Below are 27,003 nucleotides of genomic sequence, written 5' to 3'. Positions count from 1 at the left end.
CCCAATGACCACCTCCGCCATGGATTCCCTCACTACCACCCTTTAGCAGAGCCACTCAAGCCTTCATAACCACTGTCTCTCAGAAGCATTTAATTAGTTTTATAGCATCCCTCATTCCAGTTTAGGGTGGGTTGTCACAGTACAGAGACAATCAATCCTACATGTGTAAATCAATGTATAAGAAATGTTACATAGGACAGAGGACTTCAAGTTGTAGGAGTCACAGGTCATCCATACTGTTAGGCAGTATAGTTTAAGAGTGCTTGTTCTGGAGAAGCACAAACTCAGAATTTAAAATGTAACACCATGGTTGGAGGTTCTCTTTAATACATGTGCGGCCGGTAAGTTTAAGAGGAAGGGGGGGGGGGGGAGGACATATGTTGCACATGCACACATACACCTCACTCACACCCATTCATTCACACATGCACTCACACACCCATTCACAACACTGTAGGAAAGTACCATCTTGCCTGGCATGTTACCCCCATTTTTACTTGTATGTATGTTTGTTTTTGCCTGTGTCACTGGGATCCTGCTAGCCAGGACCCCAGTGCTCATAAAGTGTGCTCTGTATGTGTTCCCTGTGTGGTGCCTAACTGTATCATTGAGGCTCTGCTAACCAGAAACTCAGTGTTTATGCTCTCTCTGCTTTTAAAATTGCCACTGCAGGCTAGTGACTAATTTTACCAATTCTGATTGGCACACTGGAACATCCTTATAATTCCCTAGTATATTGTACCTAGGTAGCCAGGGTATTGGGGTTCCAAGAGATCCCTATGGGCTGCAACATTTCTTTTGCCACCCATAGGGAGCTCAGACAATTCTTACACAGGACTGCTACTTCAGCCTGAGTGAAATAACGTCCACGTTATTTCACAGCCATTTTACACTGCACTTAAGAAACTTATAAGTCACCTAAATGTCTAACCCTCACTTAGTGAAGGTTAGGTGCAAAGTTATTTAGTGTGAGGGCACCCTGGCACTAGCCAAGGTGCCCCTACATTGTTCAGGGCAATTTCCCCGGACTTTGTGAGTGCGGGACACCACCTATATGTAGCGTCAACATGGTAACTTCGAACATGGCCATGTAACATGTCTAGGATCATGGAATTGTCACCCCAATACCATTCTGGTATTGGGGTGACAATTCCATGCATCCCCGGGGCTCCTGCATAGAGCCCAGGTACTGCCAAACTAACTCACCGGGGTTTTCTCTGCAGCTACCGCTGCTGCCAACCCTCAGACAGGTTTCTGCCCCTCTGGGGCCTGGGCAGCCCAGTCCCAGGAAGACAGAACAAAGGACTTCCTCTCAGAGAGGGTGTTACACCCTCTCCCTTTGGAAATAGGTGTTAAAGGCCTGAGAGGAGTAGCCTCTCCTGGCCTCTGGAAATGCTTTGAAGGGCACAGATGGCGCCCTCCTTGCATATGCCAGTCTACACCAGTTCAGGGATCCCCCCAGCCCTGCTCTGGCGCGAAACTAGACAAAGGAAAGGGGAGTGACCACTCCCCTGACCAGCACCTCCCAAGGGGAGGTGTCCAGAGCTCCTCCAGTGTGTCCCAGACCTCTGCCATCTTGGATGCAGAGGTGTGAGGGCCCAATGGACACCTCTGAGTGGCCAGTGCCAGCAGGTGACGTCAGAGACCCCTCCTGATAGGTGCTTGCCTTTCTCTGTAGCCAATCTTCCTCTGAGGGCTATTTAGGGTCTCTCCTGTGGGTTTCTCATCAGATAACGAATGCAAGAGCTCACCAGAGTTCCTCTGCACTTCCCTCTTCGACTTCTGCTAAGGATCGACCACTGACTGCTCCAGGACGCCTGCAAAACCACAACAAAGTAGCAAGAAGACTACCAGCAACATTGTAGCACCTCATCGTGCCGGCTTTCTCGACTGTTTCCTGGTGGTGCATGCTCTGAGGGCTGTCTGCCTTCACCCTGCATTGGAAGCCAAGAAGAAATCTCCCGTGGGTCGACGGAATCTTCCCCCTGCTAACGCAGGCACCAAACTTCTGCATCACCGGTCCTTTGGGTCCCCTTTCATCTTGACAAGCGTGGTCCCTGGAACACAGGAGCTGGATCCAAGTGTCCCCGACAGTCCAGTGGCCCTTCTGTCCAAATTTGGTGGAGGTAAGTCCTTGCCTCCCCACGCCAGACAGTAATCCTGTGTACTGCGTGAACTGCAGCTGCTCGGGCTTCTGTGCACTTTTGCAAGACTTCCTTTGTGCACAGCCTAGCCCAGGTCCCCAGCACCCCGTCCTGCATTTCCCAACTCGCTGAGTTGGACTCCGACTTCGTGGGACCCTCTTTTGTTGTGCTGAGTCCACTGTCATGCTCAGATCTTCTGAACGCCTGTTCAGGTGCTTGTGCGGGAGCTGCCTGCTTCTGCGTGGGCTCTCTGTGTTGCTGAGTGCCCCCTCTGTCTCCTCCTCCAAGGGGCGACCTCCTGGTCCTTCCTGGGCCCTGGTAGCACCCAAAATCCTCAACTGCGACTCTTGCAGCTAGCAAGGCTTGTTTGTGGTCTTTCTGCGTGGAAACAACTCTGCATCCTCCAGCATGCCGTGGGACATCTTCTGACCTCCCGTTGTTGCAGAATCTTCAGCTTCTTCCACCCGGAGGCAGCCCTTTTGCACCTTCATCCGGGGTTTAGTGGGCTCATGCCCCCCCTGGACACTTGCTTGACACTTGGACTTGGTCCCCTTCCTTTGCAGGTCCTCAGGTCCAGGAATCCATCTTCAGTGCTTTGCAGTCAGTTGTTGTCTTTGTAGAATCCCCTATCTCGACTTTACTGTATTTCAGGGGTAGTAGGGTAACTTTACTCCTACTTTTCAGGGTCTTGGGGTGGGGTATCTTGGACACCCTTGGTGGTTTCTTACACTCCCAGTGACCTTCTACACACTACACTAGGCCTGGGTTCCATTCGTGGTTCGCATTCCACTTTTGGAGTATATGGTTTGTGTTGCCCCTAGGCCTATTGTCTCCTATTGCATTCTATTGTGTTCTACAGTGTTTGCACTACTTTTCTAACTGTTTACTTACCTGATATTGGTTTGTGTGTATATTATGTGTATATTATTTACCTCCTAAGGGAGTATATCCTCTGAGATACTTTTGGCATATTGTCACTAAAATAAAGTACCTTTATTTTTAGTAACTCTGAGTATTGTGTTTTCTTGTGATATAGTGCTAAGTGATATAGTAGGAGCTTCGCATGTCTCCTAGTTCCGCCTAAGCTGCTCTGCTATAGCTGCCTCTATCAGCATAAGCTGCTAGAACACTTCTAATCTACCAATAAGGCGTAACTGGACCTGGCACAAGGTGTAAGTACCACAAGGTACCCACTATAAGCCAGGCCAGCCGCCTACATTGGTGGTGCAGCGGTGGGATAAGTACTTGTAACTGCTTTACCACTTTGTAATTGGTGCTTTTCATAAGAAAAACATATACCAAATACTTCAGAATATACACAGTAACCTAAACAGTTTAACTTTCCTTCTCTAAAACGTTCTAAAAAGTTTCTGAAAAGTTTTTTAAAACTTTCAAAAGTTTTCAAAAGTTTGAAAATGTTTTTCTCTGTTCTCTTAAAAGTTCTAAAAAGCTTTTTTTCCTCTCTGTCCTAAACCTTTTCTGTCATGTCTGCAGTAGAACTTACTACCACAGTTGTCCAAGCAACATATGGGAATCTAAACTTTAAAAGTTTGAGGGGTCTCTGCATTGAAAGAGGTTTAGCAATTGTTAAGAATCCTACTAAAGATGTTCTCCTCAGCCTTCTCCTAGAAAGTGCCCAGAACCAGTCTGGTCCATCCCTGAATCAGGAGGTAGAGGAGGGGGGTACCCAGTCAGACTCAGAGGAGTCCCCTGAGGTTGCTGGTTAGGGTTCTTCCAAGGACCTGTCAGCTAACAGGCCATCTAGTGACACTGGTAGTGGGAGGGGGTCACACATTAGTAGGGCACCTTTCACTCCTAAATGCCAGGTTACTAGAGTCCAGTCAGTTAGGGACAGGTCCAACTCTGACAATTCCCACATAACCTCTGTGTCTCACAATTCCCAAGCCTCCCACCCTGAGGATAACTTAATGGAAAGGGAACTCAGAAAGCTGAGGTTGGAAGAGGCCAGGCTGAAGCTTAAACAGCAGCAGCTTGCCTTAGACAGGGAATCTCTGGATGTGGAAAGGGAAAGGCAGAGGTTAGGGTTAGATCCCCATGGTGGCAGCAGCAGTGTTTTTGATAATAATCCTGTTAGAGAGCAAGATTCAAGAAACCTGCATAAGATAGTCCCCCCTTACAAGGAGCGGGATGACATTAACAAGTGGTTTGCTGCACTTGAGAGGGCCTGTATGGTACAGTTGGTCCCTCAAAGGCAGTGGGCTGCTAACTTGTGGCTATATTTCGCTGGTAAGGGTTAGAGATAGGCTCCTTACTGTCAGAGAATGTGATGCTAATAACTTCAAAGTTTTGAAGGATGCACTCTTGGATGGATTTGGCTTAACCACTGAACAATACAGGATTACGTTCAGAGAGCCCAGAAAAGAGTCCTCTCAAGACTGGACAGACTTTGTAGACTGTTCAGTGAAGGCCTTGGAGGGTTGGTTACATGGCAGTAAGGTGACTGACTATGAAAGTCTGTATAATCTAATCCTGAGAGAACATAGTTTGAACAATTGTGTGTCTGATTTTTTGTACCAGTACTTGGTAGACTCAGATCTGACCTCTCCCCAAGAATTGGGAAAGAAGGCAGACAAATGGGTCAGAACAAGAGTGAACAGAAAAGTTCATACAGGGGTGACAAGGATGGCAAGAAGAAGGATGGTAAGTCTTCTGACAAGGGTGGGGACAAAGATAAAAAACATTCTGAGTCTTCATCAGGCCCACAAAAATCTTCTGGGGGTGGTGGGTCCAAATCCTCAGGGTTGTGTAGGAAAGTACCATCTTGCCTGGCATCTTACCCCCATTTTTACTTGTATGTATGTTTGTTTTGTCCTGTGTCACTGGGATCCTGCTAGCCAGGACCCCAGTGCTCATAAAGTGTGCCCTGTATGTGTTCCCTGTGTGGTGCCTAACTGTATCACTGAGGCTCTGCTAACCAGAACCTCAGTGTTTATGCTCTCTCTGCTTGAAAAATTGTCACTGCAGGCTAGTGACTAATGTTACCAATTCTGATTGGCACACTGGAACACCCTTATAATTCCCTAGTATATGGTACCTAGGTACCCAGGGTATTTGGGTTCCAAGAGATCCCTATGGGCTGCAGTATTTATTTTGCCACCCATAGGGAGCTCAGACAATTCTTACACAGGACTGCCACTGCAGCCTGAGTGAAATATCGCCCAAGTTATTTCACAGCCATTTTACACTGCACTTAAGTAACTTATAAGTCACCCATATGTCTAACCCTCACTTAGTGAATGTTAGGTGCAAAGTTACTTAGTGTGAGGGCACCCTGGCACTAGCCAAGGTGCCCCCACATTGTTCAGGGCAATTTCCCCGGACTTTGTGAGTGCGGGGACACCATTACACGTGTGCACTACATATAGGTCAATACCTATAAGTAGCGTCACCATGGTAACTCCGAACATGGCCATGAAACATGTCTAGGATCATGGAATTGTCCCCCCAATACCATTCTGGTATTGGGGGGACAATTCCATGCATCCCCGGGGCTCCAGCATAGAGCCGGGGTACTGCCAAACTAACTCGCCGGGGTTTTCTCTGCAGCTACCGCTGCTGCCAACCCTCAGACGGGTTTCCACCCCCCCTGGGGCCTGGGCAGCCCAGTCCCAGGAAGGCAGAACAAAGGATTTCCTCTGAGAGAGGATGCTACACCCTCTCCCTTTGGAAATAGGTGTTAAGGGCCTGAGAGGAGTAGCCTCTCCTGACCTCTGGAAATGCTTTGAAGGGCTCAGATGGTGCCCTCCTTGCATAAGCCAGTCTACACCGGTTCAGGGATCCCCCCAGCCCTGCTCTGGTGCGAAACTGGGCAAAGGAAAGGGGAGTGACCACTCCCCTGACCAGCATCTCCCATTGGGAGGTGCCCAGAGCTCCTCCAGTGTGTCCCAGACCTCTGCCATCTTGGATGCAGAGGTGTGAGGGCACAATGGACATCTCTTAGTGGCAAGTGCCAGCAGGTGGTGTCAGAGACCCCTCCTGATAGGTGCTTACCTTTCTCTGTAACCAATCCTCCTCTGAGGGCTATTTAGGGTCTCTCCTGTGGGTTTCTCGTCAGATAACACATGCAAGAGCTCACCAGAGTTCCTCTGCACTTTCCTCTTTGACTTCTGCTAAGAATCGACCGCTGACTGCTCCAGGACGCCTGCAAAACCGCAACAAAGTAGCAAGAAGACTACCAGCAACATTGTAGCGCCTCATCCTGCCTGCTTTCTTGACTGTTTCCTGGTGGTGCATGCTCTGAGGGCTGTTTGCCTTCACCCTGCACTGGAAGCCAAGAAGAAATCTCCCGTGGGTCGATGGAATCTTCCCCCTGCTAACGCAGGCACCAAACTTCTGCAACACCGGTCCTCTGGGTTCCCTCTCATCTTGACGAGCGTGGTCCCTGGAACACAGGAGCTGGATCCAAGTGTCCCCGACAGTCCAGTGGCCCTTCTATCCAAATTTGGTGGAGGTAAGTCCTTGCCTTCCCATGCCAGACAGTAATCCTGTTTACTGCGTGAACTGCAGCTGCTCGGGCTTCTGTGCACTTTTGCAAGACTTCCTTTGTGCACAGCCTAGCCCAGGTCCCCAGCACTCCATCCTGCATTGCCCAACTCGCTGAGTTGGACTCCGACTTCGTGGGACCCTCTTTTGTTGTGCTGAGTCCACTGTCATGCTCAGATCTTCTGAATGCCTGTTCAGGTGCTTCTGCGGGTGCTGCCTGCTTCTGCGTGGGCTCTCTGTGTTGCTGAGCACCCCCTCTGTCTCCTTCTCCAAGGGGCGACCTCCTGGTCCTTCCTGGGCCTTGGCAGCACCCAAAATCCTCATCCGCAACTCTTGCAGCTAGCAAGGCTTGTTTGCGGTCTTTCTGCGTGGAAACAACTCTGCATCCTCCAGAACGTCGTGGGACATCTTCTGACTAAAGGAGAAGTTCCTGCCACCTCCCGTTGTTGCAGAATCTTTGGCTTCTTCCACCCGGAGGCAGCCCTTTTGCACCTTCATCCGGGGTTTAGTGGGCTCCTGCCCCCCGGACACTTGCGTGACTCTTGGACTTGGTTCCCTTCCTTTGCAGGTCCTCAGGTCCAGGAATCCGTCCTCAGTGCTTTGCAGTCAGTTGTTGTCTTTGCAGAATCCCCTATCTCGACTTTACTGTCTTTCTGGGGTAGTAGAGTACTTTACTCCTACTTTTCAGGGTCTTGGGGTGGGGTATCTTGGACACCCTTAGTGGTTCCTTACACTCCCAGCGACCCTCTACACACTACACTAGGCCTGGGGTCCATTTGTGGTTCGCATTCCACTTTTGGAGTATATGGTTTGTGTTACCCCTAGGCCTATTGTCTCCTATTGCATTCTATTGTGTTCTGCAGTGTTTGCACTACTTTTCCATTTACTTATCTGATTTTGGTTTGTGTGTATATTTTGTGTATATTACTTACCTCCTAAGGGAGTATATCCTCTGAGATACTTTTGGCATATTGTCACTAAAATAAAGTACCTTTATTTTTAGTAACTCTGAGTATTGTGTTTTCTTGTGATATAGTGCTAAATGATATAAGTGCTATAGTAGGAGCTTTGCATGTCTCCTAGTTCATCCTAAGCTGCTCTGCTATAGCTACCTCTATCAGCCTAAACTGCTAGAACACTTCTAATCTACTAATAAGGGATAACTGGACCTGGCACAAGGTGTAAGTACCACAAGGTACCCACTATAAGCCAGGCCAGCCACCTACAAACATTCACTTACAAATACATATACAATCATACACGCTTGCACGCACCAAACATTAAAAAAAAAAAAACTTACCTCAGCAGCTCTTACAGGGAAGCCTCAGAGGTCCCATGAGAGTTGGAACTGCTGTTTTCCCTCATTAGCCGTCTCTAAGGTCAGCCATTGAGGGAAAGCAGCAGTCCCAACTCGTCACAGAGTGGGATGGGTCAGTGAGACTGCTGACCCGACCCCACTCTGTATTGAGGGGTGACTGATTGGCACTCGGCCCAGGGCACTTCAGAGCTTAAAACGAAAGCACCTAGGTCCGAAGCAATCAGTGACATTCCCCCTCGTCATGAGGGGAAGGGCCTCGAGGCACCTTTGCTATACTGAAGAGGTCACGCCCACATGGCTGTGACTTCTTCAGTCCAGCAAAGTTCAGCTCAGGCAGCCAGGAGTCTGCGCATTTAGCACATGTCCAACTCTTGGCTGCCTGACCTGAACCAGAAGAGTATTTGTCAGGCTGACTTTTGTTCACTTCAGGAAAAAGGTAGAGGGGCCCCCCAGCCCGTACAGATGGGCCGCTGCTGCTTTAATAATAAGAATTGATTTCTACCCAAATTAACCCTTTTTGCAACATTAGGATAATGAAAGTCTGGGGAAAAATTAATAACTTTATAATCTCTTCCTTGATGTTTGCATGCAGCTCTTTGATGGAAGTTAATAGTTTACTGTTCTATATTAGGATTTTATCTTATAAACTGCAGGTAACAAAGGGATCTTTCTGACAAAAGCAGTAACTCTGCCCTTTTTACATTATATGCACTTTGTGATCTGCATGGTATACGTTCTTTGCGGCAGACGTAGAAATCCTTACAATAGAGTCAAAACTTCCACTAGACAGAACTCTAATCCCTTTCCAGATAGAACATTACTAACGGAGTTATCTTTAAATTTTTATTGTTGCCTGAAAACAGCTGGCAAGAACGCAGGCAGTAGATGCTTTTAAACTCATATTACACTTGGAAACAGGGCAAAGTCAGCACCCGGTGCAGTGGCAGCGATCGCATCGCCCTAGAGCCATCCCTGTGTGTGTGTGTGTTAATGAGTTAATGGATAAATGTGATAATGTGTCAATGGTTGGATGGGTCAGTGAGCATGTAGCTGAATGAATCAGCAACAAAGTGAATGCATGAATACAGGTGAATGAATTAAAAATTATTCAGTGGTGGCGATTGCCTTGCTGGATGTCCAGGAATACTGATGTGATCATGAATGAATTAATGAATGAGTGCATGGATATATGTGGACAGGTTGCACCAGTCTTACAGGAATCCGTCCTCAGGCAGCAGTAGCAGTGTTGTAAACATGATCATTAAGCTAGTGCAGACTTTACAATGGGGCTGTGTGCCATTGTGCAAGAATGACCACAACATATATATGTAAAGGATTGTCAGCATTATGTCTGTGTAAAAATGAGTTTAATTCAGTAATGTCCGGCATATGGCAAGCATTGCCATTTTGCATGCTCTGATATACCCATCACTCAGTAAACATTAGGGCAATTATAGAATCACTTGTTAGTTGTAACTGCATATTAAGATTTGCCGAATTACTCAATAATCATTAGTTAATGTTTAAAGGTGCCTCATCATCGTGTATTCTTAGTTCATATTCACATTTGCACCATCACTTATCTTGAATTTGTGTTCGGACTTGCACTCAGAACTTTTGCGAGTCAGGCCAGATTTGCACCATTACTTGAAGATTTGGCTGCATGGACACGTGCACCAGCATTCAATAAATCCCAGTGCACATTCAAACGTACACCATCATTCGGAAATCAGTCCACATTTGAATTTTCACTACCACTTATAAGCTCTAGAGCCAAACACCAAAGCCCTTCGTCAGGAAATACTAGTATTGCATGACTATTACAGCATAGTTATCTCTCAGGTTACTCAGTTCTCTCAGAGCTTATCGTCAGTACATGCAGTATGTTCAGTTTCTCTCAGTAAATTGCCACATTTCATCGAAACGAAAATTCCACATTTGCTAAAATGACCATAGGTCATTTTCATATGTGATGATAAAATGTTTATACAGATGCCACTACACCCCTCTTCATCCATCCCCAAAGGTGACTTAGTTATCTGCTCATTCATCGTTTTTACTCCTTATGCTGCAGGAGCACAATGATGTGGTTCCAGGGGCTGTTACTAGAATCCTACTGGATATCATCCTGAAGTGAGAAGGAAGGAAAATGTATGGCGGGTCACTGCTAGAAGTCCTTCCTAAATCTTCTAAAAAGATGCAGTACCTCAGGTACCTGAGATCCCTCTGAAATCAGCAACAATTATACAGTACCTCAGGACATTATTAGATATTCCTCTAAGTGAGGGGTCTTCAGACTGGGGGGCGGACACCCGAGGGAACTCAAGTGATGGGGGAGGGGGGAAGGAAAGAAGCATTATGCAGATTACAGTGCTTTGTTTTAAGCAGAAAAGAACGTCTTGAATTTAAAACAAAAAGGTAACAGAACTTAACTGCAATGTTTAAATGACATATTTAACATAGCCAGTTTATTAGAATACTTGTGAAAAATTCTGAGGGTGTGCCGATAATTTCTTTTTTCCACCTGGAGGGCGCGGCATTGAAAACCTCTGTTCTAAGGTGAGTAGAAGAGTGCAGTACATAAGAGATTACCGGATTCCCTGTGCACTCTGAAGCCGCCCATCCCACAGTTTGAAAACCAATAGCATACTTTCTTTTGTCTCTCAACTTTTAAATGCAGCCCTGTGCCAGGAAACCAATCTTGCAAGGGAAATTGGCTGTTGGTTTTGTATTCTGTGCAAAATGCTTTCATAAAAAACATTTAATAAAAAATCAGGCAATAGTCTTTTGGGAGAACTAGGCTAAAACATCCCAGAGCGACTAGTATTAGAAACATCGAGGTGTATCTGGCCCGGTTTTGCGGTGGAACCTGGAATCAGTGGTCCACAGATGATGCATTCAGGACTTCGGATTGTGATTCATGTCAGTTTCTCAAGGTTTACGATTCAAATTAAAAAATAAATATCAGGGAACCCTGATAGTGAACAGAGAGGGGTTGGGAGAAGTGAACAGTGGCAAGCGTAAGCATGATCGAACATGTGCTAACCCTCACACATTTTTATAAAAGCTGCATATCCGCAATCATTATGTTCGATCACGAATTCTTATGTTTTTTATTAAGATGGAGCAACATTACATGGCATTTGCTGAGCTAAATAATGAGGTTAAATATATACTTCCTGTACCATGTGTGTGTGGTGTTTTATAGATTAATCAGTGGCGGCCCGTCCTTTAGGGCGGAGGGGCCACACCCGCCCACCTTTTGCCCCCCATGAAGAGTGTCAGTCAGGGTGAACAAAGGTCAGCCTGACAGACATTCTTCATGTTCAGGTCAGGCAGCCAGGAGCAGACATGCGCGATTTGCGCAGACTCCTGGCTGCTTGAGCTGAACTTTGCTGGGCTGAGGAGATCACAGCTCCTATGGGCGTGACCTCCTCGGCCCAGCAAAGGTGCCTCGAGGCCCTCCCCTGGGTGATGAGGAAAGCGACACCAATTGACACTCTCCCTGGGCGTTTCAGTTTTAAGCCCCGAAGTGCCCAGGGCGAGTGTCAATCAGTGACACTTCTTCACAGAGTGGGGTGGGGTCAGCAGTCTCACTGACCCCATCCCACTCTGTGACGAGGCTGGGACTGCTGCCTTCCCTCAGCCAATGAGGGAAGGCAGCAGTCCCAACCCTCCTGGGACCTGGAGGCCGAAGGTAAGTGTGTGTGTGTGTGTGTGTATGTGTGCGATGTTTCAAATTGAATGTTTGGTGCGCGCGTGCATGTTTGAGTGTTATGAGTGTTAATGGATGTGCATGCGTGTGTGTGTGAAAGTTTGAGTGTGTGCAATCTTTTAAAATGAATGTTTGGTGCATCCGTGCATGTTTGAATGGTATGAATGTTGTTAATGGATGTGCGTGCGTGCATGTGTGAAAGAATGAGTTTGTGTGATGTTTTAAAATGAATGTTTGGTGCATGCGTGCATGTTTGAATGGTATGAGTGTTGTTAATAGATGTGCATGCGTGCGTGTCTGTGTGTGAAAGAATGAGTGTGTGTGTGTGCCCCGGCCGCCCCCCTCCATCCTAAAGCTGCCGGCCGCCACTGAGATTAATGCACTGTTAGGACAGCTGTTTGGTGTGTTAACCATCATTAGAAAGAGTAAGATGTGTACTGTCTTTGTTTCCTTAAATCACTTGTGTAGAAGTCATGAATGGGTTACATATCACCAGACGGTTTCACAGTTTCTGAATTTACATAATGAATGTACAAAGAATGGCGTAATGTTTTCTGAATGTTTCAGATGTCCATTGCATTTGTTGGTGAAGTATTAAAGAAGCGCATGTGTGCTGTAAAGAATGTGAAGCACTATGCATGATACCAGGATAAGAACCAAAACAACGCCAAAACACTTTGTTTTTTTAACAATGACTATCAGTGGACCGATGTAGGAGGCTGGCCTGGTTTGTAGTGGGTGCCTAAAGTCTTGCATCTTGTACCAGGTCCAGTTATCCCTTATTAGTGAAATGTAGGCAGTGTTCTAGCAGCTTAGGCTGTCTAGAGGTAGCTGTAACAGAGCAGCTTAGGCTGAACTAGGAGACATGCAAAGCTCCTGCAATACCACTATAGTTACACAGTACTTACACACAATATAAGAAAATACTCAGTGTTACCAAAAATAAAGGAACTTTATTTCAGTGACACAAGGCCAAAAATATCTTAGAGGCAATACTCCTTCTGGAGGTAAGTATTATACACAATATACACTAGTAACCAAAATCAGGTAATGTTGGAAAATGGGTTATTGGTAAGGGCAGGTAGGTACCTACACTTAGCAATAGGCCACTAACCTCCACTTAGGTCCAGTTAGGTCTCAGTAAATTAAACCCAGCTCAACCCTTGGTAGCTTGGCAACGAGCGTCAAGGCTTAACTTAGGAGACAGAGTGTAAAGCATTCAAGTATCACAAAACAGTAATTAAATAAAACACAGGAAACAGTTGAAAAATCTAAAACCAATTTATAAAAATAGATTATATTTTTATCGTTAAAATGACACAACAATGAATAAAATCGGATAAGGGGAACCGAAGATATGAATTTTTAAAGATATATTTTTTTTTTTTAGCGCCTAGAAACAAAAAGCGCCAATCGGGTCATCTGGTTGCACCTCGACCGGGGCAAAGTCAAAGTTTAAGGCTGACCGCGATGGAGCCCTGCTCGGCTACAGCTTGCGAGAGGCCTCGGTAAAAAGTTTACCTTTGGACTTAGGGCCATATGTACGAACACTTTTTCCCATAGACACAGAATGGGTAAAAACCTTTGCTACATCTGGCCATTAGTCTCTTTTCTGAAGATTTTCTTCAGCGGGACAAACCTGCCAGTCCAATCTGACCTTCTGGAACTCTTCTCTGGATACGCGTCGTGGGAGCCCTCGGTGGAGATTTTTACCTTCGGACTTAGTCGTTTTTTCGAGGTGAAAATCCTTCGACCGGTGCAAACCTGGATCTTGATCCGACCTCCCTGGAGCCCTCATCGGATACGCTGGCTGGGAGGTCCCGGTCAACTTTGTACGTTCGGACTTAGTCTCTTTTTTGGAGATTTTCTTCACCGGGATGAACCCGCAAATCAGGCCGGGTCGCAGTTGAGGCAAGCCGGCTAGAGTTGCTGCGGCGGGTCGGTCCCTCTATGGAGTTTTTTTTCAAAAGTTCTCCAAACTTCTCCAGACTTCTGGGCCTTCTCTCAGATGTTCTTTTAAGGTTCTTTTGGGGTCCACAGCTCACCCAAGGGCCCAGAAGCTCTGAGATGATCCTTGGGGGTGTGGGCTACAACTCCCAGAATGCACCTGATGGAAACTCCTTTTTGGCCACTGGGCAGTGGCCAGCTGGTTGATTTCTTCAGGAGTTGGTGCAGGGGACTCTGGTTAGCAATTTTTCACCTGTAGCAAACAGGGAGTCCCTCCTTGAACCAGTTGAAGCCAGGCAAAGTGCTTCTTGTGGCGAAGCCCAAGTGTGTAGCTGGTGCAGTCCTTCTGAGTGCAGGTTCCAGGTGCAGGCCAGGGGTCCAGCAGGGCAGTCCTTCTTCTTCTGTGGTTCTTCCTTGTTGGATCTGATAGGGAACTGAGGTGTGGGTGCAGGTCTGCCAGTTTTATCCTTGCTCTTGGGTGAAAAGCAGGGGGGTCCTGATTCTCCAATCAGGTGCAGGGTCCTTCCCCCTGTGATGACCACTTCCTGGGAAGTGTGGCAAAAATCAATCCCAGGAGGCAACATTCTTCAAAAATCAATCATGGCTGAAAATTAGTTTTGGAGGTTACATGTAGCTGAGCCCACCCACTGGTGTGGCTAAAAATCATAAACACACCCCTCTCCTGCCCTCTCCTAATCTAATCAAGGGGGCACCTAGTTGTCTGGGGTTGCAGGATGTGGGGGTGTTGCTGGGTTGCTCTAAATGTCCTTCTCTGCCTTTGAACACCAGTTTGACAGCCCTCCCCTTCCTGCCTCACCATCTGCTGAGGGGAGATTCCCTCCCACAGGCACATCACTTTGTGTGAAGCCAGGCCACTTCACACCTCATCAAGGCAGCCTGGCCAGGCTGCCAGAGGCTGGCCAATCAGAGCACAGCAGCAAAAACAATGCAGGGCTGAAATTGTCAACTTTTCAGGTAAAGTTGAAAACTTTTTACCTGAACAAGTTATATTAAATCCCACAACTGGAAGTTGTGGGATTTATTATAACAATGAATTTGATACCAAACTCTTGGTATCTGTCACTTAAGAGGACTTTTAAAATTAAAATAAAGTCTCCCCATTCTAGCCTATGAAGGCCATTCACTACAATGAGGGAAAATGGATTTGGCTGTTTTTACCTCACCAGGGCTGATAAAACTATTTTTATAAGGTCCCTGCTTATAGTTACATGGCACCCAGCCCTAGGGGCACATAGGGCACACCTTAGGGGTGACGTATATGTAAAAATAAGGTAGTTTAAGACTTTGGAACTACTTTTAATTCCAAAGTCGAATTTGCATATAACTTTAATTTAAAAGCAGCCAGCAAGGCAGGCCTGCCTTTAAAATGACACTGGGCACTTCAGCAGTGCACCTATGGGTGCACTACCTATGCTGTGGTCCCTAAACCTACACGCCCTACCATATACTAGGGACTTATAGGTAGGTTGACTTAGCCAATTATAATTAGCCTAATTTTAATATTGATTTTACACAGAGCACAGGCACTGGGACTGGGTAGCAGTACCCAGGGCACCATCAAAATCAGGAAAACACCAGCCAAAAGTGGAAAATGGGGGCAAAAAGTTAGGGGGCCTCTGCAATCAGCCCTGTTTTCTCACAGGTAAGTAAACAGTCACAGAATAGTGCAAACAGTAGAAAATACAATAGAATGCAATGGACCTAGGGACAACACAAACCATATATTACAATAGTGGAATGTGAATCACAAATTCCCCCCTAGGCAAGTGTAGTGTGTAGCGGGGCACGGGGAGTGTAAGAGAACACCAAAGGTAAGTAAAGTACCCCGCTCCAGAGCCCAGGAATGCAAGAGTAAAGTACAACAAGTTTCCTCAAGACACACTACAGGCCGTAATAAGAGATTTTGCAAGAACCAAGCAAGACTGCAATTAACAAACAATGGATTCCTGGACCTGAAGACCTGTGGAGAGAAGAGACCAAGTCCAGAAGTTCAAGAAGAGGCCAGGAAGGACAGGAGCCCCTGCCAACATAGAAGATGGTGCAAAAGTGGATTCTCCGGTAAGAAGAAGAGTTCAGAAGAGCACCAAAGAAGATGGCTGCAGGCTCCTGCTTGGTGTAGGTGATGTCCCACGTCGAGTTGTTGGATGCAGGCTGTTTGCGTCACTGGATTCCACCAACAAGCCTTGGTTCATGCGAGTATGCGGCTTGCGTCAAAATGGAGCTGCCTGGACCCAGGAGGGACCTGGGGGTCTCAACTCAGACTGAGGAGGCAGAGGGGGCTCTCAGAACTTCAGAAAGCCCCCAGAAGACCAGGCAGTACCCATGGGAGTCCCAGAACACAGGGACAAAGAAGATGCAAAGTGTGGTCATTGCAGCACTACAAAGGAAGGTCCCATGCTGCCAGAGAGGAACTCAGCGAGTAGTGCATCGCAGGATGGAGTGCTGGGGACCTGGGCTACACTATGCACAAATGATTCTTGGAAGAAGTGCACAGAAGCCTACAGAGCTGGAGAAGATGCATTGGACAGGGGTACTTTTGCAGCTCAGAGAGGCAAGCTCTCACCTCCACCAAATTTGGACAGCTGTGCCTTAGGACAGTCTGGGTCACGTCGGTCCACCACCTGCGTTCCAGGGAGCATGGTCGTCATCAGGAGAGGAGTCCTAGATTACCGGTCATCATCACAAAAGGGTGCCTGCAGAAGCAGGGTAGTAACTCCGTCACTCCACGGGAGATTCCTTTGTTTCTTCTGGTGCAGGATGAAGACAGGCAGTCCTCAGGGCTTGCACACATTGGAAACTGTTGCAAATGCTGGCTGGAGCTGAAGTTGTAGGTCACAGGAGTCGTCCTGGATACTTTGTTGCCATTACAGCGGTTCCTGGAGCAGTCTGTCGTTGATCCGATGGTCAGAAGCTGAAGCAGAGGATTCCTGGAGGAGTCCTGCAAGCTAAATCTGAGGAAACACCCAGAGGAGAGACCCTAAATAGCCCTGAGAGGGGGATTGGCTACTTACCCAGGTATGCACCTATCAGGAGGGGTCTCTGACGTCACCTGCTGCACTCGCCACTCAGAGGTCTCCAGAGTGTCCCCAGACCTTGGAATCCAAGATGGCTTACGCCAGGGACACACTGGAGGAGCTCTGGGCACCACCCCGGGGTGGTGATAGACAGGGGAGTGGTCACTCCCTTTTACTTTGCCCAGTTTCGCGCCAGAGCAGGGACTGGGGGTCCCCAAACCGGTGTAGACTGGCTTATTCAAGGAGGGCACCATCTGTGTCCTTCAAAGCATTTCCAGAGGCTCTTGGAGGCTACCCCTCCCAAGCCTGTAACACCTATTTCCAAATGGGGAAGGTGTAACACCCTTCTCCCAAAGGAAATGCATTGTCCTACCTTCCTGGGATTGAGCTGCTCAGTCCCCAGGAGGGCAGAAACCTGTCTGTGAGGTCGCAGCAGCTGGGGCTGCAGTGGAAACCTCAGAGAGCTGGTTTGGCAGTACTGGGGATCCATGTTGGAGCACTCAGGTGCATGTGATTGACCCCCCCAATACCAGATTCGGAATGGGGGGACAATTCCATGATCTTAGACACCTCACATGGCCATATTCGGAGTTACCATTTTCAAGCTACATATACGTATTGACATATATGTAGTGCACACGTGTAATGGTATCCTCACACTCAAAAGTCCGGGGAATTGGCCCTGGACAACATGGAGGCACCTTTACACACCCTGTGGGGGCCCTCACACACAGTAACTTTGCACCTAGCCTTCAGTGAATAAAGGTTAGACATATAGGTGACTTATAAGTTACGTATGTACAGTGAAAATGGCTGTGAAATAGTGTGGGCACTATTTCACTCAGGCTGCAGTGGCAGTCCTGAAGAAAGGTTTGTCTGAGCTCCTTATGGGTGGCAAAAGAAATGCTGCAGCCCATAAGGATCTCCTGGAACCCCAATGCCCTGGGTATCCAGGTACCATATACTAGGGACATATAAGGGGGTCCAGTGTGCCAATTAGAATTGGAATATGGAGTCACTAAACTATAGTATCAAATTTGGTAAGTAGAGAGATCATAAGCACTGGGGTTCCGATTAGCAGAACTTCAGTGACACAGTTAAGCATACTGACAACACACACATAGGCCACAAACTATGAGCACTGGGGTCCTGGCTAGCACAATCCCAGTGAGACAGGCAAAACATACTGACAAACAGGCAGAAATTGGTGGTAACATGCCAAGAAAGATGGTACTTTCCTACAACCAATTTTTAAAATGCAACCAACCTCTTATGAGGCCATTTTGTGGATATTCCATATGATTAAAAGCTTGTTAACAGCTGAATCTTCGTTTCATTACTATTAATAATCCTTAACGGATAACGGGCCAGATTTAAGAAGCCCCTAGCACTTTGTAACTGCTTTTGCCACATTATGCCTGCACCAGGCATAATGTATGCATGGGGGGCATTCTGGCATTAGGAGGCCCAGAAAAATTGCGCAGTGGATTCTATAAGAATCCACTGCACAATTTGTAATGTCATTTTTAGTGCTTGCCTAAGACAGGCATTAAAATGACGCTCCCATTTTTTTCAATGGGCCTCCTTTCACTCTGCAGGATTAGCATCAAATTGTTTTGGTGCTAATCCTGCAAAGCAACAAACTAACATCAACATTTTTGACTCTAAGTTCCTTAATGTGCACCATGGTGCGCCAAATCATAAATACGGTGCACACATGGTGGTGTTAAGGGGGCGCAGTGGAGCGAAAGAAAAGTGGCACATCATTGCAAGATGCGCCACTTTTCATAAGTATACCTCAATGTCTTGAAATCAGTGATGCTCGTACTCATTAGCATACCCATGGTCCCTTGGGGTCAGGAAAAAAGTGCTGTATTTACCTGCTTTCAGTTGTAAATTATTTGAAAGATGTGGGTGACCAGGGCAAAAGGCATGTACAGGGCAGATCCTATTGTCAATGCTTCATATTCTTTGAAATATTGTTAGAATACAGCTGTAAGGTCAAAAGTGTTCAAATGTGGGCCAACTTCACTTTTGCATTGTTTATGAGATGCTGGAGTGTGATTTATTTTCAAATCATCAATGAAAAATTAATAACTGGTTAGTACTTCTGTCAGCCGATGCAAACACTTGAAATAATAGCTGAATTAGGATAACCTAAACAGGTCAACGGCCGCTGGACACTTATTGTGTCTGTTGACAACGAGAAAGCTTACTGACAACTGAAGCTGTAGCCTGCCCTCAAATGGTATCTCTCCCTCCTGGTAAGTAAGATAGCCATAATTGTGGTGGAGTTGACCCTTCACACCCCTGGCCACTGCATTGCTCAATTAATGACAGCTATGCCTCAGTGGTCTTTCTACTCATCACATTTCTTGTTGAAATTACTCTTTTTCATACTCTTTAAATTGAGTCTTTTTCTCCCATGATTGCCTTCTTTTCCAGGGTGGGACTGGGAACCCACAGCAGCCCTGGCATATTTTTCATACCAGACCCATAGGGTTCATATCAAGCGAGCCTGACCATTGCAATGGAGCTTGGGGGAGTTCTTCCCCAAGAGCATTTGAGAAAAATGGCTAAAACAGTGCAGTCTACAAAACATTTTTCATTATATATTCAATTGTGTTAGCTTTTAAAGCATAGTAAATGATGACTGTACAGTGCACCAGTATACAGCAATCTTTATTGGACCTCTTCAATGATTCCCTCACAATCACCTTCCAACAGTGCCTCTCTCCTCTCCATAGCCCTTCTTCCAAATGTATTTTGTTTGTTTTATAGTGCCTTTTTTACCAGCTTAGGGTGGTGGAGCACTTTATATCACACACGCATCCAGAGACAATGAAGCTTATATGTGCAAATCACTGTATAGAAAATGTTGACCAGGGGGTCTACAAGGTGTAGGATTCACATGTCATCCATACTGGTAGGCATTTTTCAACAGTGCTGGGGAGGCATAAACTCGGGATTCAAAAAGTAACACAGTGGTTACGGTTGACTTAACTAAGAATGATTTATTTCAACCCAAATAAACTCTCTTTTAGCAAAATTAGGATAATCAAAGACTGGGAAAAAACATATCTTCCTAATCTGTACCATGCAGTTTGCATGCAGTAATTTAATGGCAGTTCATAGCTCACTGTGCTATATTATGGTTGTAACTTATGAACTGCACAGTAGCAAAAGGATCTTTGTGACAACAGCATTATCGCACTGAGCTATGCACATAAAATACTGTTCTGTGAACTGCATAGAACACGTTATTTTCAGCAGATATATTAACCCTCCGCACTACTTTAGATGAGACAAAATTGCAGTTAGAAAAAACTCAGATTTCGCTTCAGCAGGTACATTAATCATCAGAATTACCTTGGCACTCTGTTGCCTGAAAACTCTTGGATATACAAGGAACTCCGCAGTGCTTTTAGAACTGCTGCGCTGCTACCAAACTGCTCCCCAGTAACAAAAGTGGCCCCCCAACCTTCCATCCCTCTGGAAAAGGCCCGAGCGTTGGGTTGAAGTTTGTTTCCGTATTCTGGCTATGACCATTTTAACAATCTGGTACTTTTTAACACCTCTGCCTTTCCCTTCTGATTGCAGGCACCACCCTGCACAAAACCCGACTTTTCCATTTCACATTGTAATTGCAAAGGTGACCCTTTCTCTGTGCCTCCTCACCTCCAGCCTGCTTTTTTCCGCTTTTTCTCCCTTAGTCCTACCCCTCCAAGATTGTTCTGCCACTGCCCTATGCATAACTTGCAAGGTGATGTTTTTTTTAAACAGGAGGCGCTTTTGTACAGCAGCCAAGAACCTATTTTTAAAGCCATTTCCTTGCATGCGCGTGCACTTATTTTCTAAGTTAGTATCAATATTTTCCGGGGTATTTGCTGCTCATGGGTTGTTTACCACTATTAGAGCTCTAGTTGTGACAGAAGGTAATGTTTATAATGTGTGCAACATATGGGACATATCACATGTTTGTGGTCAATGTGCTGCTTACTCAGTGAGCTGTACTCACTGTGTAAGCACAGCCAGTAAGTTCACCTTGATAATTTTAAAACTCTATGGATATTCAAACTTTGAATTATGAAATTGAGGAAAATCATTTATGATGTGCAGTGCAACCCCAACGCGTATCTAGGGCTAGACATAAACTCCAGATAAGCAACCCCTACAACTCAATATTAAAAATGCCATATTTTAAGAAGCCATCAAATTAGATTGACAACAAAGAGATAAAGAGATCTTATTACAAGATTTTTGAGTTACTTTTGAAAAAGCTGGCCCTCTATGTCTACCTTGGCAGATGGAAGGGAAGGTTTGCAAGAAATCAGTTGCTAGCTGAAAGCGCATTCAAAGAAACACAGGCCTCTGCCATGAATTGCCTTGAGGCAGTAACATAGAGCTTTAAAGAGCCCTCTTTTGGTCACAGTAGACTGTTCAAGCAAATCAGGTATCAAGAAACAGGCTCAAATCGAGCGGATCAAAAACACCAAGAGGCCTGCAGAATTATGAAGCACTGAAGGTTAAACATCAAGCAAAGGGCCTGTATGAATCTGGCTGTTTATACAGTGGACCTAAAAGAGGTACACTGTGCAAAGAGTCCAGACAAACCCCAGAGGTATCACGGCGGCACAAATGACATCCCAAATGCTCTCTTTTGTGGTAGTGAGAGCGAACAGTTAGGTATATCAGAGGGTAGTGCTAAACAGGTACAGCACACACATACAGTAGGTGAGACACACACTCAATAAATAAAATCTGGCACCAATTTAGAAAAATAACATACTTTTATATAAATTTAGATACCAAGATCACCTGAGAACTTTTTGAGTTAGGAATTTCAAGAGTTTGCAAAAGTTGACAGCACCTTTTTCAGGTGCTGCAATGTTATCCTATAAAGGAAGAACAAGCACTGCATACAGGTATAGTTCAATGATTTCCGGGACCAATCTCCTATACATGGATGGGGTAAGTCAGGGGCAAGGTCCAAGGCCGCACCAACAGGCCACCTTGGGTGACACTGGGGTGGCTTGGTGCAGTTCAGGGTCGGGTGCCCTGTGCAAAGCTGCTGCAGGGGTGGACTGATAGTCCAGTCCAGGCGAACCACAGAGTGGGTTCAGTTCTTGAGATGCCTAGGGATGTAGAGACCCCAGTGGTCCCACTCTCCTCAGTCCAGTGCGTCGAGCTCCAAAGGTGGCGGTGGAGGGGGCCCACAGAAAAAGGCTGCAGGCAGGGACTGGGTCTCATGAGCCTGGGAAACATAGGGACAACAGTGATCCTTTTCTCCTCAGTCCAGGATGTCCTGGTGCAGAGGTGCAGTGGACCGTTGGGTTTCCATCACCAGAGGTGGACGCAGTAAAGCAGGGTCTGCAGAATCAGGCTGCAGTTGCTGTCGGGAAGTCCTCAGAGGGCAAGCTCGAGTGGGCTTCATCTCTGGAGAGCCTGGGAACCATGCTGGCAACATTGGCCCACATCAGCGTGGGCTAGGCAGTTCCGGTGCAGTGGTGCTTTATGGCACCAGGTTTTTGGTGGTTTCTCATTTCTTTCTTTGGGTGCCTGCTGATGCAGGGAAGGAGCTCCGCTACTTCAAGGGAGTTCTTCTTGGCAATTTGGAAAGCACTGCTTGCTCTCATGGTTTCTTGGAGGCTGCAGTGGCAGGACAGGTCAGTTGCTCCTAGAGTCTTGAGTGCAGCAGGAAAGCTAGTAGGGTTGGTGCCAAGTCCATTATGCTCCTCGGTTCTCGAGTTCAGCAGGCTTTTTGTCTTCTATGTCTTTTGTGTCCAGGTAAGATCTGAGGTCCTGGTGTCAGGGGGTCCCCTAAATGCTCAATTTAGAGGGAATTAGGGGGAATGAAGGGTAGTGGCTAATGGGCTACTTATCCTTAGGGTTACTACACCCCCTAAATACCACTCCCTTGGGGAGTGAGCATCACCCTGTCCCAGAATTCCTAATTCCACTACACACAAGATGGTGGAATTTCTAAGGCGGTGTGCACTTCAGGCTGGTCACCCAAGGGGTATGTCCAGCCTGGATAGGCAACACTCCTCATGGATAGCTAATTTCCCTTCCTGTTCAGGTGCCAGATGGGCCCTGGGGTAGGGGGATCGGTGTCTTCTCTGAGGAAGGCCAGTTCTGCATACCAAAGGCGGTGGGCTTCTTTGAAGTTTCCTCCCTAACAATGCAGATTTGCATGTCGCTCTGCTGGGAGGGGTGTGTAAATACCTCTCCTAGAGTAGGCTTTTTTCTGACCTTCAGACAGCAAAGGTTCTCACCCTTGGGAGTCAGATTCTCTTCTGTTGGTGGCAGACTAGCTAAAACTAGTCAGTGAGCTCACCAGCAGTTTATAGGTTGTCAAGGGACACCTCTGGGTGCAGTTATTAATAAATCCAGCACTAGAATCAGGAAGGGTTTAGTAATTTGAGATGTTTGATACCAAACATCTATATTTTCAGTGAAGCCTTTATGTAGCTGCGGAACTCATATTGACCAGTGCCCAGCACATGTACTTAAAATGGCTTCCCTGTTCACTTACTATGTCTAAGAATCGACAAAGACATAGGAGGGGAATATCTTTTCTTGCAGACATATCCACACAGGTAATAGAATGCACTCCGCCTTAGGTCTGTAAGACCTGCTGTACAGGTGACTTACAAATACTACATGCAGTGTTTAGGGGACACAGCACTCAATCTCTGTGCAATGTCATATTTTCACTTTTAGGGATCACCTTATCATTCAGTCTGCAATGGCCATCTGCATGAGGTTGGTGCTAGGTCCCTTAGAGTGGCACAAGTTGTGCTGCAGCTCTTAAGGGCCCTCTTCGGTACCTACGGACCAGGGCTACTATTTACTAGGGACTTACTGAGGTGCTAAAGGGCCTAGTCAGTCAGGGATCAAGTGACCAGGTGTCTTGTGTTGGGGAAGGAACACTGAAACTGGGGACACCTGCTTAGCAGGACCCTGTGCGCTCCAGTCAGAATTGCATCAAAAACCAGGCAGAAAGTGGGGACGGTGGGGGAGTACTGCAACCAGAACCCGGCTTCCTACAAGGCCTAAGACAGTAGATCACAGAATAAGAGGAGGAGGAGTAAACTGTATGCACCATCGTGATTTCTGCAGCTCCAAAAATTCTAACCTGTAGTGGTGATATGAAAATGCATTTTAGCAATATACCTGAAAAACAAGCAGTCACCATGAGTAAAACTGAAATTATCTAGCATAGCCATAGCAAGGTCTGGACCAGAGTGATTAGTTAGCCACATTTCTCTTGCCTACTTTTTTTAAACCACTCATCCATAAAAGGTTCCCAAATATTAACATTGTTCTTGCAGATAGAATGCACTTTAAAGAAGGCACCTTTAATGGTCAGGGTGAAGGGGGGTCAATCATGGAAAAGAGATTCACAGGAGAACTGTTTCAAATTATAATTAGCACTCACTACTAGTGCTAACAATTAATTTAGTGTTGGGTGCTGGGCTGGTGGTTGATAACATAAGTTTCTTTTCACCTTTGCAAAAATTCCAGACTGTATAGGTGACGTCCAACCGGAGAATCAGATTTTCCTACCATACACCCGATCAGACTGGTTCAGATGGGCTTGCCTTAGGCATGCATTCTGTAAGCCAGTGGCACCCAAGCTGTGCATGTCTACTGCATGGTCATGCTAACATTGCCGTATGAAACCCCTGACGCCATGTCATAGGCGTGAGGCCAGAGCTTAGTAGTGGATTGAAATGACTCACATTGGCCCACACTGAGCTAGGTCAAACCAGCTTAACTGTTTGCCTGGGGAGGCTACCTGTCCATGTTGAAGACCAGACGTCCATCTGGCTACAGAGACAGCTTAAACAAAGCCTACCATTTTTGCAGTCAGATGGTTATTATTCATTACCTAGCTTTAAGTAATGGAAAACAAAGAGTGTAGATCTCGGTGGTTGATGATGAAGAATCTTAAAGGTAATAATATTAGTTAACCTATATCAGCCCTATATAGTTACCTTTTTAAATACATCAGCAGTTAATATTTTTGTAGGTCAATATTTATGACCTCCGCATTCTGACACACAGCCCCTTTAGCTGAATTTGATGTCGTTTTCCTTGTGAATAAATTCTTTGAGGGTTCAATATCTAGCTATATTTGTGTGGTGCCATTTATAACAATTATCCTTAATTATAGTAACTGCTCCTCAGAACTTCACCAATCTCCTCAAAGATAGGTTGCTATCTTGGAGTGATCATTTGTACATTGGAGGACCAATAATGTGGGACAATTATGTCATGCTTTTTTGCTCTGAGAAGTTTATTAGGGTTTTTCAGAACTCTTGAAAACCTATTTGTTCTGGTCATGGACATGGCTATCCATGTTATCCTTCCAAAATGTATAACTTTATTGTCAGCAAAGCAATTGCACTATTAACCCTTTCGCTGCCAGGCCTCCCCCCACCCCTATGCTGTGCTGATTTATTTTTGTCTATATTGGTTAGTTTGTGCTTAGGCCCTCATAACTTTTTGTTCACACAAGGTATTCACGCCAAATTTGTGTCATTTTTTTCTAACATCCTAGGGATTCTAAGGTTACCGAGAGTTTGTGGGTTCCTCTAGAGGAGACCAAGATATCAGCCAAAATACAGCTAAATTTGTTTTGGGGGTAGGGGGAATGGGAAAAGGGCTGTTTTATCCCCTGCAAATGACATCAACAAAGGATTTGTGGTGCTACAATCACCATCTGCCCAGATTCAGGAACAGGCAGACCTGAATCAGAAAACCACATTTTTCAACACAATTTTGGCATTTTACTGGGACAATCCCCATTTTTACAATTTTTTGTGCTTTCAGCCTCCTTCCAGTTAGTGAAAGAAATGGGTGTGAAACCAATTGTGGATCCCGGACAGTTAAACATTTCTGAACAGTAGACACAATTTCGAATTCAGCAAGGGGTCATTTGTGTAGATCCTGCAAGGTTTCCCTACAGAAAATAACAGCTGAAATAAAAAATATTGAAATCAAGGTAAAAAAAAACAGCCATTTCTGTCCACATTTTACTCTGTAACTTTTTCCTGCTATGTCAGATTTTCAAAAGCAATATGCTGTTATGTCTGCTGGACTCTTCTGGTTGCAGGGATTTATAGGGCTTGTAGGTTCATGAAGAACCCTAGGTACGCAGAGCCAATAAATGACTGCACTTTGCAATGGGTTTTCATTGTATACAGGTATACAGCAATTCATTTGGTAAAATATAAAGATTCAAAAATGGGTATCAAGGAAACCTTTGTATTTCTGCACAAGATAGGTTGTTGAGAAGCAGTGGTTATTTTCACATCTCTAAATTCGGGGGTCCCCATACTAGCATGTGAATTACAGGGCATTTCTCAAATGCACGTCTTTCTTACACACTGGAAATTTTTTAGAGAATGACAAGGGGCAATAACACTTGTTCTTCTATTCTGTGTTCCCCCAAGTCTCCCGATAAAAATGGTACCTCACTTGCGTGGGTGGGCCTAGTCTCCGCAACAGCGAATGACCCAAAACAAAACATCATGGACACATCACATTTTTACATTGAAATCTGATGGCCTCTAGCTCCGCCGACACCTGGGGAAACCTAGCAAACATGGACATTTTTCAAAGCTAGACACCTAGAGGAATCCAGAATGGGGTGACTTGTGGGGCTCTCACCGGGTTCTGGCACCCAGAATCCTTTGCAAACTTTAACATTTGGCAAAAAAACACTTTTTCCTCACATTGCGGTGCTGCAAAGTACTGGAATCTGAGGGGAGCCACAAACTTCCTTCCACCCAGCATTGCCCTAAGTCTCCTGATAAAAATAGTACCTCCCTTGTGTGGGTAGGCCTAATGCCCGCAACAGGAAATGCCCCAAAACACAACGTGGACACATCACATTTTCCCAAAGAAAACTGACCTGTTTTTTGCAAAGTGCTTAGCTGTGGATTTTGGCCTCTAGCTCAGCCGGCACCTAGGGAAACCTAGCAAACCTATGCATTTTTTAAAACTAGACACCTGGGGAATCCAGAATGGGTGACTTGTGGTGCTCCCACAAGGTTCTAGTACCCAGAATCCTTTGCAAACCTCAACATTTGTCAAAAAACACTTTTTTTCTCACATTTCAGTGCTAAGTTCTGGAATCTGAGAGGAACCACAAACTTCCTTCCACCAAGCATTCCCCAAGTCTTCTGATAAAAATGGTACCTCATTTGTGTGGGTAGGCCTCGTGCCCGTGACAGGAAATGCCCCACAACACAACGTGGACACATCACATTTTCCCAAAGGAAACGCACCTGTTTTTTGCAAAGTGCCTAGCTGTGGATTTTGGCCTTTAGC

At 46.0% G+C, this 27,003-nt stretch overlaps 1 protein-coding gene across 5 annotated transcripts in view; it reads left to right on the top strand.

The window, feature by feature from the left end:
* Positions 1-27,003, top strand: part of PLEKHA2 (pleckstrin homology domain containing A2) — a 766,829-nt gene that overhangs the window by 516,504 nt on the left and 223,322 nt on the right. The gene's annotated exons all lie outside the window — the stretch shown is intronic.

Source organism: Pleurodeles waltl, chromosome 11 (genome assembly GCF_031143425.1).
Source record: "Pleurodeles waltl isolate 20211129_DDA chromosome 11, aPleWal1.hap1.20221129, whole genome shotgun sequence".
Taxonomy (NCBI): domain Eukaryota; kingdom Metazoa; phylum Chordata; class Amphibia; order Caudata; family Salamandridae; genus Pleurodeles; species Pleurodeles waltl.
Note: the sequence above shows the minus strand (reverse complement) of the source record. Positions and strands in the feature narration are given on the sequence as shown.